Raw genomic sequence first — 15,733 nt, forward strand, 5'->3', positions numbered from 1 at the left:
ATATGGGTTGGTATTTTTTGGTGTGTGTGTGTGGGGGGGGTTAATGTGATCACACAGGCATACTAAACTGTAAATCAAGGTAGATATTTTCAGGCTTGTAGAACAAATTGTTTCCATCTGTCTTCAGGTCATTTCAGCATAATGTGACAGGTGGAATCACAGCAAACAGTCCAGAAAGGAAAAAAGAAACAAGGATATGTTTCCCATTGGTAGGAAAATGTCTTCTTTCCTACATGTTCAGATTACCATGTTCATAACATTTATTTCTTAATTACAAGGTCAATGCTGTCATTTAAGATTCAGAAAGTACAGAGGAATATTTTTTTTTTAAAGAAGAAAACTGGTCCACTACTGGAATAGTTGCTTTGAAGCTAGACAGAACTGCATTGGAATCCAGGCTCTCTGTCATGAGCAGGCATGTGACTTTTGGCAAATTAAAGTCTTCTTGTCACCAAGAGCCTCTCCCCCTTTACTGCGGCATGACCATGGTAGCTAGGACCCTATACACATATGCGGAAAAATGGAGGCCCTTCAAGGCCCTCACTGCTGCTCAGTGCAGCTCAGTACAGCTGGTCAAGATCTCCACACTTGTCTGCACACTGCTGTGGCTACACAGACAAGTCCTGGGGCCTTCTCTCCCCAGCCTTTTCCCAATGTCAATCACTGGTTGCTCACCTGCATTAACCACCACAGAGCAGGTCTTGGGAGGGTAAAACTGTGAGAAGAAGGCTCATTTTGATGCTAATATGTTTGCAGAAAGCCAGCCTAAAAAATACACCCAGAGAAGAAAAAGTGTTCTTGGGCAGAAACACAGAATCTCCAGGCTGAGCAGAGAGAGAAAAAAAAACAGCTGTCATTGCTCCTGAGGAAGAGACGGGCAAATGTGGGCAGATGCTGGCTGCTGAACCCAAAGTCAAGGACTTCTCTGCTCACCTGCCCAAGAGCACCTTTGGGTGACATTAGTTAATTACACATACTCCAAGTCCACATGCACAAGTACTCCACAGCACACTGTCCTTTTGGGACCATGTTGACAAGGGTGGCTGGTTCCTGTGGCACTCCCAGTACTGCTTCCCTGAAATGCGCACCCTAACCTTCATGAGTTATGACCTCATCACTGGCATGTTCCAGCAACTGGACAAGTTGAGGGAAGAAGAATGCCTTTTCCAGTGTCATCATCTTTGAAACCAAAACAGCAGCTCCATTTCTGGACTCTGGATTTTTTAAGGCCAAGAGCTTCCCTTTCGCTGACTCCAGAGAGGCAGGTGGACTACAAGTCACACCCAAGGGGCAACTGGATCCTGGCAGTGCAGAGACCCAGATGCTGGTAGGAGGCCCCTTCCAGCATGTGGGCAAAGCCTTCAATCAGGACAAGATCTTCAAGTGAACATCTCTTGCTATCACCTAGCTGCCTGCACCACCTTTCAGAGAGATGGGGGTGATTAAATGAAACTGAGTATTGAATAAGTTAATTAATTAAAATAAATTCTTCCTTTTGGTTAACTAATTAATTAAAAATAAATTCTCCTGGGCCTCCCCGGTGGCGCAGCGGTTGAGCGCTGGGTTGCGAAGCTGCCCGCAGCCTCTGCAGTGCCGGTTCTATCCCCGGCTGCTCCTCGGCCACCGGAGGAGGGTCCCACATGACGCGCAGACCTCTCCTGCCGCCTGCTGCTCCCCTCAGCAGTGTACTTCGGTCCTTCTGCCTGCTCTGCTCCCCGCTCTGGCTCTGGTGAATTCTCTCACCCTGGCGTGCTTCTGACTGTACCCAGTGCATGTATAAACAAACAAGCAAACAAACAAACAAATAAATAAATAAAAAAATAAAACATGCCTCTAAAAATAAATAAATAAATAAATAAATTCTCCTTTATGTTTTACTTTTACTCATGTGCAGAATGAAGCTGCTAAACAATACTGGAATAGCTTTTGTAAATGAAAAATCAAAACCTCACCCTCTGTATTATAACTGGTTAAGCCTGAATTTGCATGCAATGGCAGCATAACATGGTATGATGAATCTTAGAAGAAACTGGACATACACGCACAATCATTTCATTGCTGCTACCTACCCCAATCCCTAAAATCCTAAGTGAAGGCTGTCAGCATGACACCACTCTTTAACCCTTCAGAGGTCCGTACTGTCGATGGAGAATTTCAGCAATATATGGTGGAGAAGCATGGACAGGCAGACTTTAGAAACCCGGAGCATAAGATTTTGCATCTTTTAGTTCCCCTTTGGGGAAAGATGACCTCCTCAGGGAAAAATCACCAAGATTAGAATTCAAGATCTACCAGAAACTGCTCCGCTTCATGAGGGCAAAGAGCTGAATCTTCAGGTGTTAGGGAATAGGTGCTGTACCCACAACTATGGGTTGGGGGAGGGCCAATCATTATATATATTTTAATGCCTAAACCAACTCGGCCAGTACACACATTAAGAACCCATCTCAGCAACATCACTTACTGTATCTCTTCCAGAAACACACAGTCCTAAAATCAATTCAGTACATTTAACTTCTTCCAAAACACCATTTACATGCCTGTAGACTGTCCATCAATGATATTTAACTTTAAAATGATCTCCTAAAACAATAGAAACCTTTCTCATCCAGGAAAACCGCTCTTCATAGTGGAATTTTTGAGTTGCCCAGAACTCATGGTGCTCCATGCTTCTGTGAGTATTAAATGTGAAATAACGCCTGAAAGCACTCAGCACTTTGCCTTATGCCCAATCATTTGTTTGTCTTTACAAGCTAAAATGCTATTATGTATACAGTTGGTTTACTGAGTTTGTTGTTATTATTATTTTCTTTCTTATATTAGAATAAATGCCTTGTGCCTTTAAAACTCCTTCAAGTATATTTAAAGTCTAGGGTCTCCCCTGGTGGCATAGCGGTCGAGCCCTGGGCTCTGAAGCTGCCCGTAGCCTCTGCAGCACCGGTTCAATCCCCGGCCACCAGCAAGGGTCCCACATGGCGCGACAGACCTCTCCTGCCATGCCTGCTGCTCCCCTCAGCAGTGTATTTCATCAGTCTGCCTGCTCTGTCCCTCGCTCTGGCTCTGGTGAATTCTCTCACCCTCCCGCATTTCTGACTGTACCCAGTGCTTGTATAAATAAATAAATAAATAAATCTTTTAAAAAAAAAAAAACATTGTTTAAAAAAAAAAGAATATTTAAAGTCTACCTAATAGTGAATTAATAACATTTGTCTAACAATAAATTTTTGTGGGTGATTTCAATAGATCCAGATTATTTATATAAATAATACTGCAATAGACATTTATTTAAAGAAATAGTTATCTGCAAATGCATTGCTATATCTCTGGTTATTTTCATTTCTTGTTTAATATATTTAACTTACAAATTTTACTACACACAATGCCAAAGAAAACCAAAATGCCAGAGCGTGTAATATAATTTTTAGAAAACTGTGCAACTTGATTTCTATTAACTTAATAAATTTCCAACTGAAAAAAAATCTGGCTAAAAATTTGATTTTATTTTGTACAATGAAAACATGCTCAAGTTAATAAGGTTTTTGTTCAAGCAAGATGATAATTTTATATGTCACTATTTAAGTTATAATATACTTTCTGCAGCAAAACATTGCAACTGGTATTTTTTCCCCACATCATAGGGAAGGTGATCTCTCGTCAAAATATTCAGAGAAAGTGTTGGGTCTTTTCCCTAAGATTAAATGTTTATTTTCTTAGGCCATTTATGATACTGTACTAGTAGCTAGCAGATGAGAAACTAAACTAGTCCGCAACCACGAGTCTGCATCATGAAGTAATCTGGAGAACACATCCACAGCTATGCTACTTTCCCACAGATCCCACTGTACCCAGATCCAGATATGACAGATATTTATGATCCTCTCCCATCTGACATTTCAGTCACAACCAATCTAAAGAACTAATTTGTAGATGTTATTTAGAAGAAAATGTTTTAAAAGCTTGTCAGAATTTAAATTGTGTGCATTCTTTGAATAATACCAAAGTCCATAAAGCAAGTATGAAAATAATCATCAACCACTTATTCAGAGAGAATATTAATGTATATCACATGTAACCTAAAGAATACTAATTTAATGTAAATGTCTATGAAGAATTTTAAGAAGTCAGTTAATGAGAAGAAAGAAAATAATGAAAGAAGAAAGAAAAAAGATAATACTGCTGGTGTTTTGTTTGTCAGGCTATGCAAAAATGCTAAAATACAATTATAATAATGGACTATTGTGATTCTCAGAAAACAACTAAATATACCCTCTGTGTAAAATGGCTTATTGTCTCCCAAGCTGTGTGAAGACAAAGGCACCTCTACTAACCTCAAAGAAGTTTTAAATTTCATCATAAATAAACACTTTATAGAATTTGCTATTCAATTACATTATGCCTGGCAATGTGCCAAAATAGAATAGCATTCTCAAAAATATACATTGAAATGTATTAATTTTCCATCAAATATTTTTGAGAACCTACTATGTGCAACGAATAATATGCTTGACATTAAGCCTAGGGAACTTGAAATACACTGTGAAAGTAAATTATTTATCTGTTAGTATAATCATTAATTGGAGTTTTGTAGCTTAAAAAGATATGTCTGTCTAATCAGATCTGTTTTAGATTCAAGACTTTCAGAAGAATTTAAGATAAACAGTCTTCAATCACTTACTAGAAAATCTATTTGGATAATTGCCATGATGACTAAAGTCATATTTTGGAACATTTAATCTCATAAGACCTTTGTCTGTGACAGAGAAAGTGTCCAACTATTTCAAGTTTTCTGTCATAATTAGAGTAAGGAAGTGTTTGAAGAATATACATATAAAACAAAATAAAAGGGGGCTTTTGGTTCCACTAAACAAAAAAAAAAAACTTATCTGAAGCGATCTGTCATTTGGGAGGCTGGGGTTGAGCTTAATCAGGGAATACAAAGCAGATTAAGCAAATGAGGATTTTTGAGTAGCTAGGTTGTGGTCACACATCACCAGAGAGCAGTGCAATAAATAGAAAAAATTTTAAAATATGGGCCTTTACTCTTAAGAAGCTTTCTATCTATTAAGATAAATGAAGCTGCAGAAGTTTGGAGAAAGGGCAAAAATTTGGAAAACCGCCAAAGAAAGGCTTAGTGAGCCATAAAGGATGGCAAATTATTTATAGAGGCAAAAAGGAGATGGTAAGGAAGATCAGGTGAGAGAAAAAATGGCATGACAAGTACTTTGGGGTGGTGATAAACAAGGCAAGTCGGGGGGGATGAGAGGATCAATCAGACCAACAAAGATGGAAGCCAACATGCTAAATTATACAATTAGAGGGAAAGACATCAAAAGAAGCAGCAGAAAGGACAGAGAGGATAGATTCACATGAAGTGTGACTGCATATATAAGGGAGGGGCTATTTCTGTAAAGATCCCCTACTTCACAGATCAGGATGTGAATAATGACATGCTTCCCCCCACGGTGTTTTGAAACACAATACTCAGACTTTTAATTCCATTCAATATTTTTTTCCACATACATTTCTTGAGACACTAAATTTTTATGAAATACTAAGGAGATAGACTTATAACTAAATAAACAAGTTCAATATCTTCAGGCAGCCATCCCTGTAGCACCATTCTGAGATGTTCAGGGATAGTATAAAGCATTTCCTGGTACCTAATGTCAATGGTTTAATCCTCCGATATCTGGAGGAGGTCAGATGTGTCCCAGAAAGCCGAACAGTGTCACAACCTCTACCGGAAATCTGTTGCACCCTGTATGAGGGCCAGACCAGAGCACTGTTGCCAAACATGAGACTTCGGTCCACAGCTCAATATACACTTTCCGGTGATATCCTTTATCCATCTCCCTGCCCCTTACCTGCATCAGTAAATTTCACCAAGAAGGGAAGAATCTGCCTCCCCATAGCCCAGGGCTACACACAAAGAAGAGTGTCCAAATATGACTGGAATTTTATGGTCGCTCAAACAGCCCCTCCTTTGACAGTCACTTAGGTGGATTGGGACAGATTTCTCTGATGGTCAGTTCAGACTTCAACCCACCTCTGACCACAGATAAGGCATGGGGGCCATCCATTCGCTAGCTGCTATTTTTACCAACACTGTGACTTTAGAATGCTCATTGACTCCTTTATACCCAGGAAATGCCCAGGACCACACATGACTGCCCTAGAGAATCAACAACATTTAATCTCAGAGATAAGAGATTACATATTTGCTCTCTCCACTTCAATTGGTAGGTAGATATATTGAGAGAGCAAGAGAAAAGAAAGACATTTATAGAGACTACTGAAGTTTTAGGTTATTACATTGATTCTTTTCTATCATATTAACTGTTCTTCAACAAGTACGATTTAAGGCTAAATGCAACTAATTTAGGGAATATAAAGAGGCTACAACTGATTGGAGCAATAAAATGTTAAATAAAAGCATTTACTGCAGCTTCATAAAAAACTGGCATTTACCTTCCAAGTATTCCCAAATGACGTCTAAATAGAGCTGATGTACTTTTAAGGTAATTCACTCTTCAGGCTTAATATGTGGATATTTTTGGTTAGAATAAAGCATTATGAAATAATATTAAGTACTTATTTGCCTAATCTCAGGACGGTGACAAAGAAATATGATGCAGATGTTTTTCCAAATTAGAATAGAAATAAATGGTGCCATTCAAAGAATAAGGAAAAAGCAACAATCTTAATGATTTAAATGGAACTATAACACTTTCTGTTTAAAATCCAAAATAATGATAAAAATGGAAATTTAGACTGCTACATTCAGTTAGCAAGATATGTTGAGTGCCACTGTCTACCAGTCACCAAAAATTTACATATCCTATCTAAACTTAATATTAAAATAATAAGTCTAAAATTTAGAAAGTGCCAGGAGCATTTTAGTCCCTTGAGTACTATTCAATATAGAGCAGTGAAAGGCATGTCTCAATCATTTCCAGTGTCTGAGAACACATTAGGCCACTCAGTATAACATCCTGGTGCATTGTTTGCTTTTCGATAGCAAACAAGATAGACTGATTGATTGGGTCACTTGCAGGTATTCATTTCTTCAACAAATATTTATTGAAGCATTATCATGTCGGACACTGGGATAGAGAATTTCCACATCACTTAATTGAAATTCAACAAGTATTCTCATGTTATAATGAGGATTAAATTAGTTAATATTTGCATAGTGTTTAAAATAGTGCGTGGCACATAGTAAGTGCTATATAAATGTTTGCTAAATAAATTATGGTGAAGAGTGAGTTGTAATATGATCTTGGTATAAGATTTGGGTTGTGCCATTTCTCCTTTCTCAAAGGTTTCTATGGGCATAGGGCATAGTTGTAGAATCCTGAAGGAACAGCCAGGAAGCTGCACACAGGAAACCAGTATGTTATTATATGCTTCTATAAAAATCACCTGATAGCCAATTTCTCTAAAGAAATACAAATTTCATAGTGGGATAAAAGATTTTATATTACCTTTAAATATTTACTTAGCATATACTTTTAAACACTGCATACAGGGCTTTGTTCTAGTTGCTTCACAAGTAACAACTCATTTAATTCTCTGAATAAACATGTAATACTACTATTACCCCGCTTTATAGGTGAGGAAACTGAGGCACAGAAAGACTGAGCCAAGGTCATACAGGAAAGAAGAGGCAAAGCTTAGAGGCTCGCCCAGGCACTATGGCTCCAGAATCCAACTTGCTTAACAATAAGTTAAAATGTGGGCAGACAGAAACTGGAGTTTATAAAGATCTTCATTGGATCTTTCTCCCTGAGTCAGAATTGCTCTGAAGACCCTGGTTTACTTGTCATGTACATCCAAATAGCAAAGAAAATAAGTACATATTTTACATTTCAAAAAGAGATAGTAGAAGGACACTTCGAAATGCCCCTACACCATACAGAAAGTTGAAAAGGAAAACTGAAGTGACAAATGAGAGTCTAGGGCTTCAATGAGTCTTAAATTTCACATGAACATAACTTATCACTTAGAGCATCCACATCTATTTTGCAATAAGAATTGGAACCGAGTATTGGTGAAGAAAAAGCATATAGAAATTCCAACTTCTTTACCCCCATCGTAACCCCTGCCCACAAACTTCAGATCACAAGGAGTAATATGTACCAAAAGCATGAAATACAACGTTTCTGTACTAGCTAAACTGCAACAATTGTGATGAAATGCTTTTTGGTCTTCAACTTAGAAATCCTGTCTATGAAAATATTGCAAATGAAGCAATATTTTTCCTCAAACAATCAAAGATGAAGAATAATGCTTTTAAATATTAAATATATTCCCCCTTTTTTTGAAAATCAGAGACATTTAGGGAACTTATCCAGAATTCTTAAAGCTGGAAAACTGCCATTAATTCCTCTGTGTCAGAGAAAAAGACTCAGCCCAGAACCTTCCAAGGACATGTCAGTTTGCAACTCACTTCTTCCCACAACTCAGCTCTGATTAGTAAAATAAGAGTTTAAAAGAAAGCAGAGGCTTTCTAAAATGTATATAACCACAAATTCTGCCAAGTTGCTGCTTCCCTATTATTTGAGCAAGTATTGAGCCACTGAGCCCAGGGTGTGAGCTCCTGGTTTGACAGGAATTCAGTAAACAGAGAGACCTCGATATGCTTTCCACCCCAAATACTCAAAACAGACACAGAGGCTTCACAGGCCTGATGCCTGAGCCTCTCAACCACGCTCAGCCAAACAGCTCTATCAATCATGATTATTTGGTGCCCCCCTCTGGCCTCACTGCAGCAATTTAATTTCGTTCCTCTAAGAAACTGAAAATAATTCCTAAACAAAAGTCCAGGGTGGAATCATGAAAACTGCCTGTGAGAGAAACCTCATTTTGTCTGCACTTAAAATATAATTATTCCAATTCTCCAAGGCAAGGGAAAATTTTGCATGGCTGACTATGTGCTTTTATACTCATAATGTACTTAAGGTGATGTAATTTTGCTTTATGTATTTTTAAATATCCCCGAAGGAGATAGAGAAGTCTATCAGTTCTTCACAGTTAAGATAACTAGGCTACCTGGGCTTTGCTCAGAAGAATAGGGCAATTTACTTAGGAGAAATCATTCTGTCAAAGTCAGACAGCCTTAGGACACTATGCAGTAGACAGTCTGAATCATAAACTCAAGTTAAACAATATTATTTACTATGGTCATTCCACTCCTATCATTTCAAGTTATCCACTAGCCCTCAGTCAAGTCCTCTAGGGTTATTAACTAAAGAAACACACAAGTTGTGTCCAGTCACATAAAGCCTCTAGTAACCTAAGTGAGTTTCTTTTCCACATCCAAGGCCCCTTTATGGCAATCACTCCTCTGAAGTGATATTCCTTCTTCTAGGTCAACATAGTCTGATACTAAGGAACAGCTCACAGACTGGTTTCCAGTTTATGTCACTAGGAGCTGAGCAAGAGGCTTAGGAACTCAGGCCTACATTTACTGAGAAAACTGAACCAGTGAAAGTGCCAGAAATAAGGATAAGAGGTATGGTCCCATGGGGTTTCCAGAACTGCCCCAATGGTGTCACATCCTGACAGAGCAAGATGACAAGAGTCAGTCAAGATGGTAAGAAGCAAAGAGGCCCCTTGTGGTGACTATGGAGGAAGTCTCTGCAGAGGGTTTAGGGTGTTCATGCCAATTCTTGATGTAGCAGGCAAACATAAGCCATCTAGGAAGATTATCAGATGTCCTTAATTTTTCCTTTCTGCCCTGTGTTCAGAGTTCTGAAATTTAGGGATTTCCTGGATTGGAGCATGGAACTGATTCTTTGTGCTAAATGGTTAAAAAAAAAAAAAAGCACTGGACAAAAGATTGATTGATATTCAGTCCTGGGATAAGAGCAAATTAAGGGCATGACCACAATACCTTTCTTAAAACCTTTGAAGCAACTAAGTTGAGAATTAATATATTCTCACTTGGGGAAAATGGCCCAAGGAAGAGAGTAATAACTTTGTTTTAGTACTAGATACTATGGACGCTAATTATTGAGTTCTCCAAACAAAAGACCAGATGTGGAGGAGGCAACATAGGCACCAAACATTATGAGGGTCATCGCTAATAAGTCAAGGAAGGCTCTACTGAAAATGGTTTTATTTTTCTTGAATATCATCTACAACGCAATATCTGGTAATATCCAAGTAGAGGACAACTTGATAAATAGCAATTTCCAATGGTGAACAGAGGTGACATTGTCTCACTACAAATGTTTTCTTTGGCAGATGAGATTAACTGAATCAAAATCTACTGACACTGAAATCACACAACCAAATTCCCTATCATAGCACTTATCACATTGTGTTAGAGCTGCTCACTAACAACTTCACTTACTTTCCTAGATGGTATAATATTTGCCTTTTTTCACCCCAATACCTTTCAAAGCGTTTGACATAAAGTAGTCCCTCAAATGTTTTTTAGATTTAGCTAAATATCCCTGTTAAGGTCATTTTACTCACTGACTTAATAAGGGAATGGGAAAATAAAGTTCAAGTTCTGATCTTTCAGAAGTAGGTAGTCTTTTATAATGGATAAGGGTTTGATCTGGGGAATATTGTGCTATTTTAGAGCAAATGTTATAGTGCCATCTCAAAAAAATATGAAGAGGGGCAGAAAGGCCGCCCAAAATGTGCCATCTCGGTGTATGAATTATTTTGACTTGAAAACCAAGACCCAACGGATTCAGGAAAAACTTTTACCTCTCCCACAACCTTTTAAAATTGCTTGAGGGAGGGGTTCAGTACCAGAAAGAGAGCTATTGCAAGAGAGAACTGCTTTTATTTTTCATCTGCAGGACAAACATCTGATTAGAAAACATCTGCTCCTCTTATCTTCCTGTGAACTCCCTCCTCCCCTTTGAAGCTCCAGATCCACCCCTTCCTGCTTAGCTCAGGATGCCACCTAAGAACCAACTGTCCAAGTTGCCTTTGAGTTTCTCTGGTTTTTAATTTTGGGTCTCATATTTTCATGGGGCACCAATATATGTAAAATTATTTTTTCCTCCTAATGAACTATCTTATCTCAATTTAATTATTGAACCAACCAAAGAAGTTAGAAGAAAAAAAGGAACTAAGACCCTATTTTAGCTACCCCAAAGAACAAATTAAATTTTTTTGCATCTGTTATATAAAAAATAAAAATGTAAATCTATTTAAACTGAGAATAGCTATATAGAGAGGGAAAATATTGTAAGCCTCAATCTTAGGTTTTAGCAAGGATTTCAAAACAGCTTTCCAGTACTTTTAAATTCCTCTGGAAAATGAGATGAAAATATGAGATAATTTGCTCCAAGTATACATGTGGAAATTAACACACAAGGGCCTCCCCTGGTGGCGCAGGGATTGAGCGCTGGGCTGCGAAGCTGCCCGCAGCCTCAGCAGTGCTGGTTCGATCCCCACATGGCGCGCAGACCTCTCCTGCCACACCCACTGCTCCCCTCAGCAGTGTATTTCTTCGTCCGTCTGCCTGTTCTGTTCCCTGCTCTGGCTCTGGTGAATTCTCTCACCCTCCCACGCTTCTGACTGTACCCAGTGCTTGTATAAATAAATAAATCTTCAAAAAAAAAAAAAAAACCTCTTTACTTAAAAAAAAAAAAATTTAAAAAAAAGAAATTAACACACAATACCATTTATTTATATTTAGGCCACAGTTGAAAGAGTTGGCCTATTTAATCAGGTGATTTAAGTTTACCTGGTCTCCCCCTGCACAGTCTAGCACAGCAGGGCAGACAAGCCTCCAATAGGCAAGTAGAAAAGAATGCTTTAGAGCTAATTCAGTGATTCTCTTCTGACATCATTATATCAATACTGGAGAGGATGAGTCAGATGGTTGCAGGTAATTCATCTTCTGTCCCTCTATTTATGTTGCAAATGACATAACTCACCTGTCTTATGTGCAAAGAGGTGATTCACAGCCTTGAATCACGAATAGGTCTGGAAGTAAACCAGTGTCTCCTCCCAGAGCAGGCCTGTCACATCCAATAGCCACATCCTTTCCAAATAACCAACAGCTCCTCATGCACAGTCCACGAATTCCAAAAGCATTCTCCAAAGACATACCTACAGGAGGGAAGATAGTCTGAAGAATAACAACTGTAAAATCACGTTTGATTTGATTCTATTTTTTGGCTTCCTGCTTTATCATGCTTATACCAAATCAACCACTGCCTTTTGTAGGGGAAAAGACATCTGCATGATTGATGATTTCCTCATCTCACTGCCCTTCCCATGCTGAAATTAATAAGGAAAACAGAAACTTTAAATCATTAAAATTCTTCAAGCAAGCACAGTCTCCCCAGCTCTCCACTTCACACACTTTATCGCCTGCGAACGGTTGTGGACTTATAAGTTTGCAATCTAACTTCCTCAGGAGAGTCAATGTGTCTCTATGGCATGGAAACTTCCCTCTCTCTTTAGACATTTTACACAGTTCTGAAGATGCAACAAATCTCATTTGGGAGCAGCATACCATCAGCCACATATTAACTTGTCACCCTGAGTAATAAAGTTCACAAACTCCATTTCATTTTTTTCTTCACCATGTTGCCTGATAATATAAAAAGGTGTCACATCTCTTTGATTTGTAGCTTGTGTGTTTGTGAAATAGCCTCTCCACAAACAGCCTAATGAAGTCACCGAAGCTGGATGATTTTTTTTTAATGCCTAGGTATATTTCCCAGGAAATATTCATGTGCATAAACATAAAAGCATTCAATGAGGTGAAATCTTGGTAATTACACAAATAGCGAAAAGCGAAAGCATGATTGTTCAGAGTGAGGTAGGAAATTCTAGACTCACTGCCTGTGTTAAAAGCAATGACCCCAAATTACATGGGCAGGTATGGCATTTCCAGGCCTTTGAATTACTAAGATATCAAAATATGCCACATTGGTCATACATATTTGAAAAAATGGCTATCTGCTCTTCCACAGCTTTCCTTAATTTAGGAATCTTTTGTGTTATGCAAAATATATTTATACCTGATACATTTTAACAGTCTTTTCTAATGAAAATATTTGTGGTTCACTTTGACAAACACGTCGCTTATAGTCACTCTTTTGCTACCATTATATTGGGAGAAAAGAATAGCAATCAGTCACAGATGCCTTTTGGGTTTTCTAGTAGCCACATTTCCAGATAATGGAGACTTTTTGTGGGTGTGTGTTGAGATCATCTGCTATTCTTATCATTATTCATCACCTTAATTCTCTGTAGAATGGTTTTTAATACTTGGGGTTATCAGTCTCTTTGAAGACATGATAAAATATCAATGTTTCTCCCCCAAATAAAAAAATAAGTCAAAAGATTCACAAAAGTTCACGTTCACAACCCATTGATTCCAGGTTAAGAATCTCTGCTCTAGGGTATGACCTTGCCTGTTTTTCAGCCACTGTGGTGGTGCCAGTATGATGAATAGGTTGGGATAAACCAGGAAAGACTGTGGGCCTCCCTGATGGCACAGGTGGTTGAGCACAGTGCTGTGAAGCTGTCAGCAGCCTCTGCAGAGCGGGTTCAATCCCAGCTGGCCTGGGAGACACCACATGGCACAGCAGACCTTTCCTGTCTCACCCACTGCTCCCCTCAGCAGTGTTTTCGGTCTGTCTGTTCTGCTCCCCGCTCTGTCTCTGGTGAATCCTCTCACCCCCACCCCACACCTCTGGCCTGCCCCCCAGTTCTTGTATGTATAAATAAATAAATCTTTAAAAAAAAAAAAAAAACAAGAAAGACTGCAGTTAACGTGTGGCAGGTACTCACCACTTACAGGAGAATCAGTGGGCAGTGAGTGTGGCTGGATGAAGTATATGCAATAGAAAGTGAAAAAAAACTATGAAATAAAATAAACCTGGAGACTAAGAAGACTATTTTTCCTATCTCTGTGGAAGGAAAAAAAAAAAAAAAAAAGACCTTATTCATAGTAACAGCAGACATAAAAAGATTAAGTAGAAAATTGGTTCTTGAAAAAAGTTAAGGATTTAACTATTATATCTTTATTTTACATGAAAACCCTTTTAGTACTAATGAAAGAGATTTCCTACACAGAACATTTTTAGAGATAAATATTTTTGCTATTTTATTTTTTCTAGAATTCCTAAAGAAGGCTCATTTGTAATTCATGCAGAGACTGTTTTACAGAGATGTAACCTTCTGTTGAGACACCATACCCTATTGCACTTATAGTGACCAAAAAGGAGGCATTAAAAGAAAAGTCTGTATGTGCGGAGGTTATATTCATAAGCCTCTCTCAATTACCCCTCACAATTTGGTGGAAATTCTTCTCCCTACCCCCCTTATCCCCTTACCACCTCCCTAAAACATGAGTGGTTTACTCTCCGGAGAAGTTGAAACTGAAGAATTCAACTTAGGACACCAGGCATCACTAGGGGTCAGGAGGTGGGACACAGAGCTGACCACAGGACTATCGAGCTAAACGTCACAGTAATAGTGATGCCCAGGGCTCTTCTTCCTCTTTGCTTATAGGATGCCACCAGCTGGGCTTCAACTCCCACCACAGGGCAGTATTCCTCACAAGAAAAAAATCAAATATTCCCAAAGAAAAGGCACCACAAGTGTGAGGGCTCCTACTTTTTTTAAAAAAAAAAAAGAGGCTGAGGGCCTCCCCGGTGGCGCAGCGGTTGAGCGCTGGGTTGCGAAGCTGCCCGCAGCCTCTGCAGCGCCGGTTCGATCCCCGGCTGCTCCCGGCCACCGGAGGAGGGTCCCACATGGCGCGCGGACCTCTCCTGCCGCCCGCTGCTCCCCTCAGCAGTGTACTTCGGTCCTTCTGCCTGCTCTGCTCCCCGCTCTGGCTCTGGTGAATTCTCTCACCCTCCCGCGCTTCTGACTGTACCCAGTGCTTGTATAAACAAAACAAACAAACAAACAAACAAATAAATAAAACATGCCTCTATAAAAAAAAATAAAAATAAATAAATAAAAAAAAAAAGAGGCTGAATCCCCTCAGATTACCCTATAGTAAGTTATCAACAGGAAAGTCCCCTGTAACCCAAGTCTTTCAACTCTCTATTGCCTCACTCTTTTTTTCTTTTTTTTTTAAGATTTTATTTATTTATTTATTTATTTATTTATTTATTTATTTATTTATTATACAAGCACTGGGTACAGTCAGAAGCGCGGGAGGGTGAGAGAATTCACCAGAGCCAGAGCGGGGAGCAGAACAGGCAGACTGACGAAATACACTGCTGAGGGGAGCAGCGGGCGGCAGGAGAGGTCTGCGCACGATGTGGGACCCTCGCCAGCTGCCAGGGATCGAACTGGTGCTGCAGTTGCTGCAGGCAGCTTCACAGTCCAGCGCTCAACCGCTGCGCCACCAGGGGATATTGCCTCACTCTTAACATGACAGCCAAGTATCCTCTAATGGGAAAAATAAAGAGAAAAAAGATAGGAATACAAGGGAACAAAAGCAATGCAACAGATAATAAAGCAGTAAGAAAAAAACCTGATATTAACCTTCTCTAAGAAACGAATTTACATCAGCCCTCCCTGGTGGGGCAAGGGGTTAAGCACAGCACTATGAGATAATCCACAGCCTCTGCAGTAAGAGTTGGATCCCCCAGCCAGGGAGCAACCCACATGGTGCCACAGACCTCTCCTGTCCCGCCCGCTGCTCCCCTCAGCAGTGTATTTCAGTCGGTCTGCCAGATCTGTTTCCCACTCTGTCTCTGGTGGATCCTCTCACCACCCCTGCACCTCTCAC

The 15,733-nt window shown here is 39.4% G+C and overlaps 1 pseudogene; it reads left to right on the forward strand.

Moving 5' to 3' along the window:
- The first annotated feature begins 479 nt into the window (after positions 1-479).
- Positions 480-1,387, forward strand: LOC119258138 (elongation factor 1-gamma-like; annotated as a pseudogene).
- Positions 1,388-15,733: the final 14,346 nt, after the last annotated feature.

Source organism: Talpa occidentalis, unplaced genomic scaffold (assembly GCF_014898055.3).
Source record: "Talpa occidentalis isolate TD23 unplaced genomic scaffold, MPIMG_talOcc4v2.1 talOcc4.4, whole genome shotgun sequence".
Lineage (NCBI taxonomy): Eukaryota > Metazoa > Chordata > Mammalia > Eulipotyphla > Talpidae > Talpa > Talpa occidentalis.